General features: G+C 39.5%; 1 protein-coding gene across 1 annotated transcript in view; it reads left to right on the top strand.

Annotated features, from left to right (window-relative positions):
• Window positions 1-16183, top strand: part of LOC127659402 (glypican-3) — a 233808-nt gene that overhangs the window by 200596 nt on the left and 17029 nt on the right. The window lies entirely within an intron of this gene.

Genomic DNA, 16183 nt, shown 5'->3' on the forward strand with positions numbered 1-16183 from the left:
ACTGCCTTAATTATTAAGAATGAAGAGAATGTGTTTCGTCGCTGGGACGAACAGTTGGCGATATATCTTTCCTGTCTCTACCTTTCCTCTCTTTTATCCTCTTTCTCTGTGCATATGTGTTAGGATGTTATGTGTGTTGTAGTGACTAGTGGTCGATTTATATGTTTTTTTATGCAATATTTATTTATATAGGCCAATTATAAATCCAATTTAATGAAGGGAAATTAGATTAAATCAAATGAATGCTTATTTCACACAATAGTTACCTAAGATACACTGAAAATCATTAAAGAGAAAATTATTATAATGTTTGTTAAAGGACAGTTTCACCCAAAAATGACAATTCTGTCAGAATTTACTCACCCTTATGTCATTCCAAATCTGTATGACTTTCTTTCTATGCATAACACAAACGTAAAAATTTAAATGAATATTCTGGTCCGTCTTTTCAATACAATGGCTGGTGGGACTAAAAAAAATCAACATAAAAGTTATCCATGCGACTTGTGCATCATAATCGTCTTCTAAAGCCATCCGATATGTTTTGGTGAGGAACAAAACAAAATGTAAATAATTTTTCAGTGAAAATCTTTTCCTTTACACGTTTATTGATGCATTAAATAATCTTGTTCACAGAGGCTGGTTTGGTGACCCAAGAACTTGAATGCATGAGTCACATGGACTACATATGTGATTCTTTATTTAAAGCTTAACTGATATTATAGTGCAAATACGGACTGGAATATTCATTAAAATGTTTCCATTTGTGTCACACAGTCACAAGGAATGACATGAGGGTCTGTAAATTATGAGTGATTATTATTTATTTATGCAATGTAATTTTTGGGTGAACTGTCCTTTTAAATGTTTCTGTTGTTCAGTTTTGCACCTTGACCCCAGTTTTAGAGTTCTATAACTTCTGTTGGCCAACCAGAATTGTTATCGACTGCTGCTGATAATCTCAAAATGGACAAATAACAGACTGTCCAATATATTGGTCTAGTAGAGGCCTGTACAATTTCTGATGAAACGGGTACATAGATAGCAGCTGGTAGACAGAAAGCTGCTGATGGCCTGGTAAAATATGGCTTGGCCTCTGTGTCTTTTCATCCCGTTTTGGTCATTCAAGGAGAGGTCAAGAGGTCAGAATGCAGAAGGTCATACACAGGCAGATTCACTAATGGAAGGCCTGTCTGTGCCTGATGTGCTGAGATGGATGATGTAGATCTGGTTTCTTTAAGCTTTGAGGAAGAGAGAGTGCTCCGGCACAGCACAGGGGCCTGGGAAACGTGATGGGCAGAACAACAACAAGGTGCAGACAGATGACAGCTCGGGCCCAGACCTCCCTTAAATCAAAGCTGTCAGCCGGTCAGTAATAGCAGGGATGTTCTGAATGATCTGGATGGATTGATAAATCATAACTCGCCCTGGGAAGAGATTCCATGCTTATTGAACTCCAGGGCTGCCCCCCAACCCCCATTCCAACCCGTGCATTCTGCAGAGCATTCCAGGCGAGAAGAGCTATTCCAGGACACAGGCTGTGTGTGTGTCCTGTACAAACACCCCAAGCACTAGGGTCGAGTCATCTGCCCCACTACACTCAGTTGAAAGTCAACTGCCCAGTTTGGACAATTGTCTATACCAGACGCGAGTGTCGCATCACATCAAAAGCAATAGAACCCATTATAATCAATGATGTTGACTAACATGGAAGCTTCTATTGCGGAGTGTCGCGTTGCGGCAACAGTAAACAGATGTTCCGTTCCATTTTGCGCTACACACGCTGCCGCTACTGCTGTCAAAAACATAAATAAATGGTTTAGAAAGTTTGTTTCGATGCACCCAGTGTAGACAGCCTCAAGCCATTGCGTTGCTTTGTGTCAACAGATGCGCCCGGTGTAAACAGGGTGTCAGCACATCAGTCATTATGACATAAGAAATATTCATGAATTAAACTGTTTATTCGTGGTTTTTGCAATTAACGTCCAAGTGTTTTTAAATGGTAAATGGTCTGCACTTATATAGCGCCTTTTTAACCTTAACGGTATTCAAAGCGCTTTACACTGTGACACATTCATACTCCAATGACGGCAGAGCTGCCATGCAAGGTGCTAGCCTGCCATTGGGAGCAACTTGGTGTTCAGTGTCTTGTATGTATCAAGCAGTCAAAGACATCTTATCTGTGCATGTTTATGTAGAAAAACATTTAAATCCAGACAGGCACATGAAGGTGACCTGTGTCCACTTAAGATTAGTCTCCCATGACAGGCCCCCTCTCTCCTATTCAACTGTGTGACTGAGTGAGCACCAGTGGGCGGGGCCAAGGGTGCAATGACAGAAAAATTGCTGTTGCATATGCATAGGCATATGCGTATTTGGTCCGTGTGATGTCACAAGTTCCACGAATTACAAACGAGACATTTTTGCAGCTTGGTTTAAACAAATGCTCTTTTTCTATTGAGGAATTTTCAGTTTTGAAACTTACAGTATGTTTTTATAGTACAATGACCTCTTATATGTCAAAAGACCGAGGCATATTTGATTCCTCATGTCATGACCCCTTTAAATGATATAAAATTAAAAAGTAAAATCGACTTAACTTAATGACTGACTTAAGTGATTTAATAAATTTAACTTTAACATTTCATTTAATAAAGTAACATTTACTTACAAACCTGATGTACATTATGTTACATTTAAATTAACATTTTATTGAAACTTTTCACATTATTTGTAAACACTTTTAAACATAAAAGACTTCCACAGGGAAGCTTAATGCATGCTGTGTAGTCAACATCTTCACCTTGTATTACAGGCAACAGAAACAAGATTCAGGGCTGTGCACGCAGACCCCAACACTTAAGTAGAAAATGACTTCACAAAACAAGAAACAGCTAAATCAGCAATAAAAAGGTGAAAATAAATTAGCAAAGAGTGAAACCATGCAAGCTCATTCATTTTTTTAAGCCTGATGCATACTGGGAACACCAGCTTTGAATGTTAAATAAAATTAACTTTGTTTTATTTAACTGTGAAATGCACAAAATTTTGTGAATAAATACAATGAGGTTTTCTAATTCAAGATTGATACATGATGATGCACTGTAAGGATAACAAACAACCATGAATAATATTTACTTACTGTATAAGCTAGAGCATGTTTAACTTTAAGTACAAATGTAGAATTTGGTTAATATTTTCTAGTTCACGCTAACTTATTCAACTTATTCTATGTAGAAAGTTCTTAATCATTTATGATATATTAACTTTTTCAGTGTAGGACAAATTATCAAATAAATAATCTAGATTACAATTAAAGGTTCCACAATTAACTAATCATTAAATGTATCAATTGTTGCAGCCCATATAGGTCTACTTTGGTACTTAAATATATTTCATGGTAGTGTACTTAATTAATAATTTGCAATAAATATGAGATTAATTATATAACTTAAAAATAATTTATACTTGATTAGTGATTAAATTGATTAATATTATTAAAAATGATACTGTAAGATGGCCTGGGTAGCTCAGCAAGTATTTACACTGACTTCCACCCCTGGAGTCGCAAGTTTGAATCCAGGGCATGCTGAGTGACTCAAATTGGACCGGTTGCTAGGGAGGGTAAAGTCACATGGGGTAAGCTCCTCGTGGTCGCGATTAGGGGTTCTCGCTCTCAGTGGGGTGCGTGTTAATTTGTACGTGGATCGCAGATAGTAGCATGAGCCTACCATATGTGATGCAGTGTCATGCACAATGAGCCACGTGATAAGATGGGTGGATTGATGGTCTCAGAAGTGGAGGCAACTGAGACTTGTCCTCTGCCACCCAGACTGAGGTGAGAAACCGTGCCACCACAAGGACCTACTTAGTAGGAATTGGTGTGCGAGAGAGAGAGAGAGAGAGAGAGAGAGAGAGAGAGAGAGAGAGAGAGAGAGAGAGATACCAAGACATACCATCTGCTTTCTCAGTCCCATCACTTTTAGGTGAGACACTAAGCCAATCCATAATTCTTGTGCCCAGCTGTCATCACTATCTTTAATTCTTCTCCTTTATCTTCTTAGTCCTACAGTGTATGAGTTTCCACCCCTTATCTGCCACTGGTTTTCATCTTTTTAAAAATGTTCCCATCCAGAACCTGAACGGTCTTGTTGTGTCTCTGAGTGTTGTTCTACTTTTCTTCCATTCTCCACTTTTCTTCCATTTTTCTTTTCTTATTTTATCATGGAGGCAACCCAGAAGAAGCTGATAAATGTAGCCATCAGTGAAGGGCTAGACCCCTGTAGTAGGGGGGATTTCTGAGAGGGCCTGTCTGAGTGTGCTGCTGGGCTCCATGGCCCTGACCACTGCACTGCACTGCATGGGCTCTGTCAAAAGAGCTCTTGTTCTTTTCCAGTGCTCAGCAGACATTCGGTCACTGTAAGTGCTGAGAAACATTTTTTTCTTTCAAGCATTTTGGCCCTTTATCAGCAGGCCAGTGTTAGCAAAATACAATGTGGAAATATGCCTGTAATGTGAAACACGCAGCTCACTGTGAGAGAATGGGCAGGGCCCGAGTCTCAGGTCTGCTACAAATTTACTTAAGATATGGAGAGACTTAAGAGGGATGGATGGGATACAGCTAAATGAGGAGGAGGTGGAAAAATGGGAAATTTAAAGACAGTGTGAATTTGTGAGATAAACACCAGGCACAAATACTTAAGCGTCTTTTTCTTCAGAGCTTTTGGTGCAAACCTGCATCCGTTTGACATTAGAGTTCGGTTTGTTTGGTTAGTATGAAAGCTGTTTTCTGAACTTACAGTATGTGCGTGCCATCAAACTGCACACAAGTCCACTTGAAAAGGTGGCCTGTGGTAAGTTTGTGAACTCCAGGGGATGGATTCATGAAAATCTTCTTAAGAATTTTTTTTTAAAAGTACTTAGTGGATGAGAATAACAGTCTTTTCAGGAATACTAAATATTCTTTACTTTTTCATAAAGTTAAAAAAATACAAATAAAATAGTAGTTTTTGAAAATAGTAGAAAAATTTGTGAATCCAGCCGCAGTATGGTTCGTAACTATTTTGAAAGCAATCCACCATAACTTGCAGAAGTGAACCACTATTGATGATGCATAATTTGCATGCACCCAGAATTTAAACTATGGTTCGGACCAAGCCCTCTAACCAAGTGTGAAAACACCCTTAAGTCTGGTTTATACTCGACACAGCCGCTTGTTTGCGAGAATTCGCGCCCACAAAGTGACGTCACCATGGCTGATGTCTGGCCTCCCCAGAGCTCCCTTTCGCAGGGTCGTGCACATGCCAATATTTGTAACTTTTCGATCTTTATTTGTTCTTCTCTGACAATGAATGTGTGGAACGCTCTCGCTTCGAGAGAGGGAAAACACAGGAAATAGGGTTGTGATAACTCCATAGGTAACAGGGTTTTTAATATTTATAACACACTTTATGTACAGCACTTCAAAGTCTTTCTTGGGAACACTGGGTTCCCTTGTCACTCTCTCTCCGCTCTGGAGGTTCTGTGGCTGCTTTTATGCCACTCTCGCCATGCTCACTGGAATTAGAGACAGGTGTTAGACATGATTTAGCTCAGGTGCAAGCGCCCTTACCGCTTCCTCTTGCCGACGGGCGCTTGACCATGCCCCCGCTGCCACATACCCCCACCGCCCAACTCAGGCCGGGGCGCCATCCGGCCTGCCTACCAACACCCTGTCAGCGACAGCCATCTGGACCCCCGGTCTGTGGACCACCTTGAACTTAAAGGGCTGGAGAGCTAGATACCAACGGGTGATCTGGGCATTAGTATCCTTCATATATATATTTATTCACAGAATAATATTTATATGAGCTTTTAACCCTTTAACTTCTGTTTAAAGTCATTTTTATTATCTACAATATTTAGAATTATTTAACATTAATGACAAACTAAATCTTGTGTGCCAAAAGCTTTTGCAGACACACGGTCAACTGCTTTCGTGTTTATGTATGGAATTTGACCTTTCCAATAAAGGCGGACGGCTTATGTATAGTGGCCCATAAGAACAGCTTATAATGAGGCATCTATGTGTGTATATCTATGGCTTCAATCCCATTAGACAAATTTGAGGAAAGGGGAAGGCAGATGTGCCTGTGCCTTTTGAGGCAGGGTGTAACTACTGCAAATAATGTTAAAAGGAAACATTTTTCTCAGTGTAAATTACCTGTTGAAGTCAATTTATCCTTACATTTAGTACACTGAATAAAAAGGTTTAAATAAAAAATACAATAAAAAACTTAATGTAATTTGATTTCATACAATTATTTGAAGTCGTCATTTTGACTTGACTCTCAAATATAAAACTATTATCTTAAACTATAAACAAATTAAAGTGCTTGAGTTTAGTCACAGACAGACCAGTGTATTTTTGTTTTGTGGACCTCTTTCATATTTGCAGCTAACACTGACAATTATTATAATACCTGGTTAGGTAAAATGTAAAGTTCAGCAAAGCACTTATTCACTGTGGTTTCTTGCTGGAAGAAGAGTGCTTTTCAGCGAAATGCAACTGCAGTGTGCGTCAAGTATAAATGCCTCGGGTAGTCGGAAGTTGCACACGCAAGACACGCTGCGGTGCCAGGCGAAAGTATAAACAAGGCATAAAGCTTTAGTGTAGCCAAAAATTACAATTCTGTCCTCATTTAGTCACCCTCATGTTGTTCCAAACACATATTAATTTTTTGTTTTGTTTTGTTTTTTGCATGGAACACAAAAGGAGTTATCTAGCAGAATGTTCAAGCTGCTCATTCCCTGGTTACCCTTCACATTCATTGCATGCACTGTAAAAGAATGACAATGAAAGTGAATGGTGAGCAGGGTCAGAGCAGCTTGGACATTTTGCTAAATATCTCCTTTTGTTTTTGATAAAAGGTGTTTAGACCAGGGTTTGGAATGGCATGAGGGTGAGTAAATGAAAGTTTTTAATTTTTGGAAGAACTATTTCCTTAAACACACACAAGCATACATAGGTGCACAGAACATGTACTCCCCTGGCAGCATTAATAGCAGTATCTTTCCTCTGATGTTGAGGTTGGAATGCTAACAAGCTCCATGTGGCACCTCTGACCCTCACACCTGATAGGTGAGGAGCAAAGCACACGTTTTCCATTACAGAACATCACAGTTCTGGCATTCTGCAGCTTGTCTGATCCACAGCCATAAACAAGCTGCATAAAAGGCCAGACTGCTTAGTGTTATACGTAGTAGCATGCGGTGTCTATTTGTGTTTGTGAACTTGCATGTTTACTTGAGGATGTTTGTGTTTATATGTGTGGGATCGTGTTGTATGGTACTTTGTGTGAAGGTATGAGAATGCATGTCCATGTTTGTGTATGTAAGGGTATATTCGGAGCTGTTTGGATGGCAGATGTTTGGCTGCAGTGGCCCAGGTGCTTGAAGCTATAGACAACACAGATGTCTGCTCAGTATCATGTGGAAATCAACCTGAAGCACACCTGGAAATAAATAGGGCAAACACGCTCAGGAAATGAGCGAGTGTAACATCGTTTTTTTTTTGTTATCTTTAGCTTCCTTTTACATATGGCGATTGACAATGCAGTCAGACCAAAACCCAAGTAATAAGAGCTGAATGTGTCATCAGTTAAACATGTTGGTCAAGCGTAAGAAAATATGGTAATATTATTGTCCTATTTCTTTTCTAAATTTGGCTTATTTATTTGCTGAACTCCATTCTGTAATCAGTGACAATAAGTAATTTATATAACTCAGATGGATGGTAGCCAGACCTATGGACCCATGAAAATGTGAGTGGAAATGATGGTCAACATTATTTCCTTAAATCCTAATATTCTTCAGTTAATTTATGTAAAGTTGACATGTCATTGACATGATGTGTGACATGCTACACTCAAAGTAAAACTCCATCTAAACAGCAATTCCTTGACAATACTTTTCTAATTATTATGCATGCCTTTTTACCCCATAACAAAACGAAACTACCGAAATCCAGATTAAGAATTGATTGTATACTTGTGGTCCATTTCATGTTTCTCAAATCCTTCTCCCATGACTTATTGTTTTGCATTAAATATATCTTGAAATTTCTTGTTGAAACTGGTCCTAAAAATAAATTCAATATGTCCCTCAGTATAATTATATAAGGTTAATTAATAAAAAAAAAATACAAAGGTGAAACTTTAATATCCAAGTTTTTTTGGGGGGCAAGTGTGAAAGAGTGATAAAACACATCATCAAAATAAATCTACCCCTTAGATTCCTTATGTCTGTTTATTGCCTATAGAGTTAGATACGGATTACTGCTCATCTAGGCCTGAAAACACAATGAGATGCAGAGCAGATGGTTGATTTTTTTCTTGTTAAAAAAGGAGCAATGGGACAATCGCATCTGCAAATAATCCTGATCATAGAGAGAGGAAGTATGCCATGGAAAAAAAAAACAGCCCAATGGATCTGGCTCATTCTACTCATTCTTCATTTCTTCCTCAATTAATAAACAACAATCCTTCCCCATTTTCACACACACACACACACACACACACACACACACACACACACACACACACACACACACACACACACACACATGTTGTGTTTCCATGTTTTATGGGGACTTTCCATAGACATAATTTGGTTTTTATACTGTACAAACTTTATATTCTATCCCCTAAACCTAACCCTACCCCTAAACCTAACCCTCACAGAAAACTTCCTGCATTTTTACATTTTCAAAAAACATAATTTAGTATGATTTATAAGCTGTTTTCCTCATGGGGACCGACAAAATGTCCCCACAAGGTCAAAAATTTCGGGTTTTACTATCCTTATGGGGACATTTGGTCCCCACAAAGTGATAAATACATGCTCACACACACACACACACACACACACACACACACACACACACACACAAACACACACAGATTGAGCGAGAGAGAGAGATAATGATACCTAACCACAATTTGTGTAAACAGTGCTTGACTTGATACACACAGGAGCTAGATGGATAGCTTCTTTATATGGATTACATCTACAGTAATTCTATTGTGAAACACTTAATATGGTGGCTAAGAGTTTATGCCTTCTCACCAAACATTGTTTTATGTGGTAGGTTACAAAAGACTGACAAAAAGACTAACAAGGTTGGGGATTTACCACAACATGTTGAGGAATAGTTATGATAACTCAGCAACTGTATTAGGAAAAAATATTACTTATACAAATAAAACCAATAAGAATCATATTTGACATTGAAAACACAATTTTCCTCTGTCCAATAGATTTCTGTGACTGAGAGTTTGCAAAAAAGTAAAAGTGTGTGTTTGTGTAAGGGCTTTATTTTCATTAGCAGGAGCTTTTGACATCCTAAATTGATTCCAGACATCTTCCTGCATCATGTCTGTCAGCCACCACAAAGTTTAAAATCACAAACTGTACCTACTGTGGGTCATCTGTAAGATGGCATAGAAACAAGAAGCATTTGATTTTAAAAGTGATTTAGAAATGTTTCAGGTTGTTAATGTGTAAATTTAGTCATTTTATTCAAAGCAAGCATGCAGAGCATGGAAAATGCTTAGACACTCCGTTATAAAAATAGCTTCTACCTAAATACCACATTCATACATCACTATTACTGTGACTCATAATTAGGGTTATGGACTTTTTAAAACCCCTAAGCCTAAGTATTAAACTTCAGCACGTTTCTGCCATGTTGTTTGTGATACCGACATTAAAGGGATAGTTCAACCAAAAAGGATAATTCTCTCACCATTTACTCACCCTCCTGTCATCCCAGATGTGTATAGCTTAATTTCTGCTGAACACAAAGATATTTAGAAGAATAGGTCCTCACAATGCATGTGAATGTGTATCAAAATATTGAAGCTCTACAATGCACATAAAGGCAGCATAAAAGTAATAAATATTTCCATCCAAATCCAGCAATCCTCCAGTGGTTAAATCCATATCTTCAGACACGATATGATGTGGGTGTGGGTGAGAAACAGAACAATATTTAAGTCCTTTTTCTATAAATTCTCCTTTCTGCCCAGTAGGTGGCAAGACTACGAATCTCTAAAAAACAACAGAAGTATAATGTGAAAGTGAAAGTAGAGATTGATAGTTTAAAAAAAAGGACTTGAATATTGATCTTGCTTATGAAGATATATATATATATATATATATATATATATATATATATATATATATATATATATATATATATGTGTGTGTGTTTAAAGGATGTTTTTACAGTATTAACAATAATTGAAGTAACTATGATATTTCCGTGGAAAATATGTTTATCATGTTTAAAATGCATTTTTTAAAGGCCTTGCTGTCACAATCGTTGAATCTGTCTTTGTTTCCTTGTTAGTCAGGTTTCACATTCTGCTCCATCTTTTAATCTCAGTCAGCTTGTTCACAGCCGCTCTGGTAGCTGGAGCATTTACAAGCATTTCTGAGCAGTTAGCTCACATATGCATTGAGCACAGCTCATTGAATTGGCCTTTGTACAGTGATTTCTCATAGTGAGACAGCAACTAGGCCTTGGCCATCTCATAAGAAATGTTATTCCCTGTGGTAAATACAATCTGGCTTTCTCTAAATGTTCATCTTTTTTGCATGTGTCTCTCTGTCTTTCTCTCTCGCACTCCACGTGTCTACTTTAAACATTAGAGCTAAAAATATATTTTAATGCGGGCGTACACGGTGCAATTTTTAGCTGTCATGCGAGCTCCGGACCATTTTTTTCCAGTTGGGAGAGATAGCGTGGATATAGTTGGTGCTCATGTGGTCGCGGCTCGCATCGTCTGAGTGAAATTACGAGTGGAGCCAAGCAGCTTACAAGCTCATGAACATCCGATACATTTAAAACTGTCTAAAAAATGTGGCCAGTGTCGGCTTGAATTCATGAGGTGTGTGCATTTGAACGAGCCGATTTGGTGATCTTTCTGAATTTGACTAAACAGTAGAAGGTGTTACAACTCACACAATCAATGAAAACATGAGTGTTCATGAAGCTTTTACACATTTGGAGAAAAGGGTTGTTAAAACTGTGTTTTTCCCATATTATTCAGAACCACATTCTCAGTTACTTGAGTATCCTAAAGGTAGCCAAAGATACGGCTTGTAAAACCAATAAAATCATATGTGTTATTTGAAGTACATGATTGGATTCAACTATCCAATCGCAATCCCCTATCAATAGACATCCAGTAAGTGAACTAATTGAAGGGTCAATTTTAAAGAGCACACGATGAAATTGCATCTAGAAAAATTTTAAGTAAGCATAAATGTACATTTAATGAGGATCTAAAAAAGAAGTCACAGACAGAGCCTAATAAAGTGAGGTCTGAGATTTGTGGAGCTCTCTTTTCCATTGCCCATGGAGGCTGCACTGACATTGCACAGCATGTTAATACAAAAAAGCATGTGGATGCTGCTAAAAGTAAGTGTGCCACAACAAATGTTAGTGATTTTTGTATTTTCTTTTTTATTGTTAAGTAAAGTTCTGATGCTGACGAGGTGCATGCAAGTGAAGAACGTTTTGCTTATTCTGCACGGCCATAGCTTTGCACATTCATGACCTGGGAAAAGTCTTGCAGGCCAGGTTGGAGGAATCATTCATACCCTCTGACATTAAAAAGCAGTTGGATGCCCTGGTTGAAGCCAGTGACATGCGAGCGGATGATTTCTTTTGTGCACTAAGAAACTTTTATTCTGCCTTGGTGGATTGCCTCCAAAATTGGAGCCGCTCATTGGGGAACACAGAAAAACTTGAGTGGGCCCGACTGAGAGACATCCCAGAGTGGAAAGATATTCAGAGCAGCCTTGAACACTTCTTCTACTCCAGAATTCCCACTCTCAGTTTGATTGACGAAACCCCGCTCTTTGTTGAAAAACATTGTCACTCGTCACATCACTGAGTGGAACATGAACAAGACATGAACAAGACTGTGTCTGACTGATGGACAGACTTTTTGTGAGCTGGAGAGCAAGACCATCAACTTCGGAGTCTTAGCCAAGGTTGTGGAGTTTGTTTTATGCCTGCTTGGGATATCTGCATCTTTGGATTGTGTGTTCTCGTTAATGAACGCAGCATGGACACCAAATAAATCTTGACTCATGAGTGTAACAGTCAAGCATGCATTGTTTTTCGCACGTCTTAATTTTGGACTGAACTGCTCTGCATTTTACGATAAACGCTTGAAAGACAAGTGCACACTAAGAGAAATTGCTGCCAGCGAAAAGTACAAGGTTACAACAGTTACAGATGTGGATGCACCCTCTACTTCTAATTGAACTGCGCTTAGGTAAGGATACGTCAATTTCAGTCCGGCTTTAGAGCACATCATAGTACTGAGTCTGAGCTTTTAAAAGTTGTGAATGATATTCTATTAACTGTTGACTCAGGGGATCATGCAATCCTTGTGCTTTTAGATTTGTGCACAGCGTTAGACACTGTAGATCATGATGTTCTCATTTCCTATCTTGAACAATGCGTGGGAAATGCCCTAAAGTGGTTCAAATCTTTCCTGAAAAATAGAAGTTTTTCAGTTAAGATTGGCGAATTTACATCTTCCAAAGACCATCTTACCTGTGGGGTTTCCCAAGGTTCCATTCTAAATCCCAATTTATTTACCCTGAACTTGCTTCCGATAGGCTCTAATTTAAAGAAATATATTTTATCTCTCTGGTTCAATTTAATCCAACTGGGTTTGGTTCATTTAAAAAATACTATATATGAAACCACCCATTGCTATGCGGACGACACCCAAATCTATTTACCTTTAAAAAAAGACAAATGTGGCTTGGAACACTTGTTGGCCTGTATATCAGATTTAAAATCTTGGTTGTCATAAAATTTCTTACATCTTAATGAAAGTAAGACTGAGATCATTGTGTTTGGCCCATCTGAGGTCTCAAGTATGCCTCACCTCAATCTTGGTGAACTAGCTCCTTATGTCTATTTAGGAATAAGCCAATCTTCTCTTGCACATTTACAAATGATTCAGAATGTTGTTGCCAGGCTTTTGACAGGTGTACGCAAACGCAAACATATAACTCCTATTTTATTTAGCCTACACTGGCTGCCTATTTGCCACAGAATTTAATGCAAATGATTACTCTTTGTTTTTAAGTCCTTAAATGGTTTAGCCCCTTCCTATTTTCTGATCTATTGTCTGCTCACCAACCTAGGAGATCACTGAGGTCCACTGACCAGAGGCTCTTGAGTGTCCCCAGGTCCAAATTGAAACAGAAATGTGATCGTACCTTTGCAGTAGTGGCTCCTAAGCTGTGGAACTGCTTACCTGGTATCATTAGAACTGCCACTACAGTACATGATTTTAAATCAAAGATATAAAGTCATATATTTTCAAAGATCTACATTTCTTCAGCTGCCAATTCTATCTATTTTATTTTCTGTTGTAATGATTGTACAGCACTTTGGTCAACAGTTGTTGTTTTAAACTGTGCTATATAAATAAATTGACATTGACATTTTTGCTGGAAGGGGGCTGTCCCATTTTCCACAAGCAGGAATCTGGTCACCCTACATTTAGGGGGTATAGCATCTGTTATAATTGTGTATACATGATAGTGGATATGTGAGAGATACTTTTCAACGCCCCAAGCGCATGTCTGGTGAAACCACGGATGAAAGTTCTACCTGTCAATCAACCGATGTACTAAAACAAGATTTTTAAACAAGATACTTGCGGCTTTAAAGCACATTTATGTGGACAAGTCTTCTTCAACATGTCTACTATCAACATGAAAGAAGTGCCAGTGTGACACAGATGAGAAGGACGTACCATACGTCTAAAGCTGAAGAATACAGGTAGCTTATTCCCCTAAAATATCTTATGTTTGCGCTTATATTAAATCCAGGAGCATCTGTGATTAAATACGCTGACTACCACCCCTGGAGTCGTGAGTTCGAATCCAAGGCGTGCTGAGTGACTACAGCCATGTCTCCTAAGCAACCAAATTGGCCCAGTTGCTAGGGAGGAGAGAGTCACATGGGGTAACCTCCTTGTGGTCCCTATAATGTGGTTCGCTCGCATTGGGGCGCATTGTGAGTTGTGCGTGTATGCCGCGAAGAATAGCGTGAAGACCCCACACATGCTACTTCTCCGCAGTAATGCGCTCAACAAGCCACGTGATAAGATGTGTGGATTGATGTCTCAGACACAGAAGCAACTGAGATTCGTCCTCTAACACCCAGACTGAAGTGAGTCATAATGCTACTATGAGGTTTTAAAGCGCATTGGGAATTGGGCATTCCAAATTGTGGAGAAAAAGGGGCGAATTTGTAATTTTGTTTGAATTAAATAAACCAGCCCGTCTGGCACAAAAAATCATGCCATGGTTGAAATCACTTGATGTGAACATTAACTGTAAACAAAAACAAATAAAAGAGGAGAGGGAAAGTGCAAGGCGGAGCAACAGTGAGAGAGGAGAGAGAGAAAAAAGCTTGCTCGCCGGTTTCCCAGACACACCGTCACCTGGTCATCGATCACTCCTCCACCCTCTAGTGAATGACAGCCACTCCTCCCCAGGCGGACCAGAGCCAGTCCTCCGACCCCTGGCGAATGGAACACCTCTTCACGTTTTGGCAGCCATAGGGAACTCCTCCGCCCCTGGAAGCAGCTCCACCACTCCAGGCAGCCGGCAGCGAGCCCCTCCTCCCCTCACACATGGCGGCCGCTCCTCCGCCTCCAGGCGGCTGGCAGCAAATCCTCCGTCCCCTGGTGGATGGCCACGACAGCTCTTTTGGGTGGATGGCAGTGGCGAGGACTCCACGACAGCACATCCCTCCTCCTTCCCGGGCTTCAGCACCAATGTAACACGGTTAAGGTTGGGAAAGTAGGAGGCAGGAACTGGCTGAACAGTCAAAATTAAATTGAATAAGAACTTAAACAAAAAGACACATAACACCGAATTACAGCAGTGCTGATGTAGGGCCATATCGCACTGTTGCTCATGTGATATTGCTTTGAGTTGACTATAATTTGCCCCACAATGGAACCAATTGAACGTTTGATGGGGAATGCTGACAAGGGGTCATGAATTGATTGTCCCCAAACATATAGTCAGACTTACTGTGTTACAGTATTTGAGTCTTTACTAAGTCTTTTTTTTATTTTCCCCAACTGTTTACTTGCACAGTCCTCCCCACCATAATTCTATCCCCCTCAAACTGTTCGAAAAAACACAACACCCACTTTATCCTCTTTTCCAAGTCAGTCTCCCTCTCTCGTTGCAGTGTGCTGTAACTGTGTCTTGGTGAACTGTAGCTGTGCTTTTCTGTGCTGTAGCAGTGTCTTGCTCTAGAATAGTTGTATCTTGATGTGCCATAGCTTCTGTGTCTTGCTTTGCTGTAACTTTGTGTTGTTCTGCTGTAGCTGTGACTTGTGCTATAGCTGTGCCTCTATGGTGTAGCGGTGTCTCGCTGTGCTGTTACTGTGTTATTGTGCTTTAGTTGTGCTTTGGAGGTATATAGCTGTGTTGTGCTGTTGCTGTGTCTTGCTGTGCTTTAACTGTGTGTTGTTGTACTGTAGCTGTGTCTCGCTGTGCTGTAGCTGTCTTGCTATGCTGTAGCTGTGCTGTAGCTGTATATTGTGTGCAGTAACTGTGCTTTGGTGTGCAGTAACTGTGTTTCACTGTATTGTAGTTGTGTTTTGGTGTTTTGTAGCTATTTCAAGCTGTAATATACCTGTATTTTGGTGTACAGTTAGCTGTGTCTTGCTGTGTTGTAACTGTGTTTTGATGTGCAGTAGCTGTGCCCTGATGATCTGTAGCTGTCTTGTTGTTCTGTTGCTGCGTTTTGGTGTGCATCGCTGACTTGTGCTGTTACTGTGATTTGGTGTGCTGTAGCTGTGATTTGGTGTGCAGTACCAGTGTCCTGATGATATGTAACTGTCTTCAGGTGGTGTAACTGTGTTTTGGTTTTGTGTACCTTTGTCTGGCTGTGTTGTAGCTTTGTTGCAATGTGCAGAAGCTTCCTCCTGAAGCTGTGTCTTATAGTAGCTGTGTCTTAGTCTGCTGTATCTGTGTTTTGGTGTGCAGTTGCCGTGTTCTGATGTACTGTAGCTTTGTTTCACTGTTTTGTAAATGTGTCTTGCTGTGCAATAGCTATTTTGTATACTGAAGATGTTACTCA

Source organism: Xyrauchen texanus, chromosome 19, assembly GCF_025860055.1.
Source record: "Xyrauchen texanus isolate HMW12.3.18 chromosome 19, RBS_HiC_50CHRs, whole genome shotgun sequence".
Classification (NCBI taxonomy): Eukaryota; Metazoa; Chordata; class Actinopteri; order Cypriniformes; family Catostomidae; genus Xyrauchen; species Xyrauchen texanus.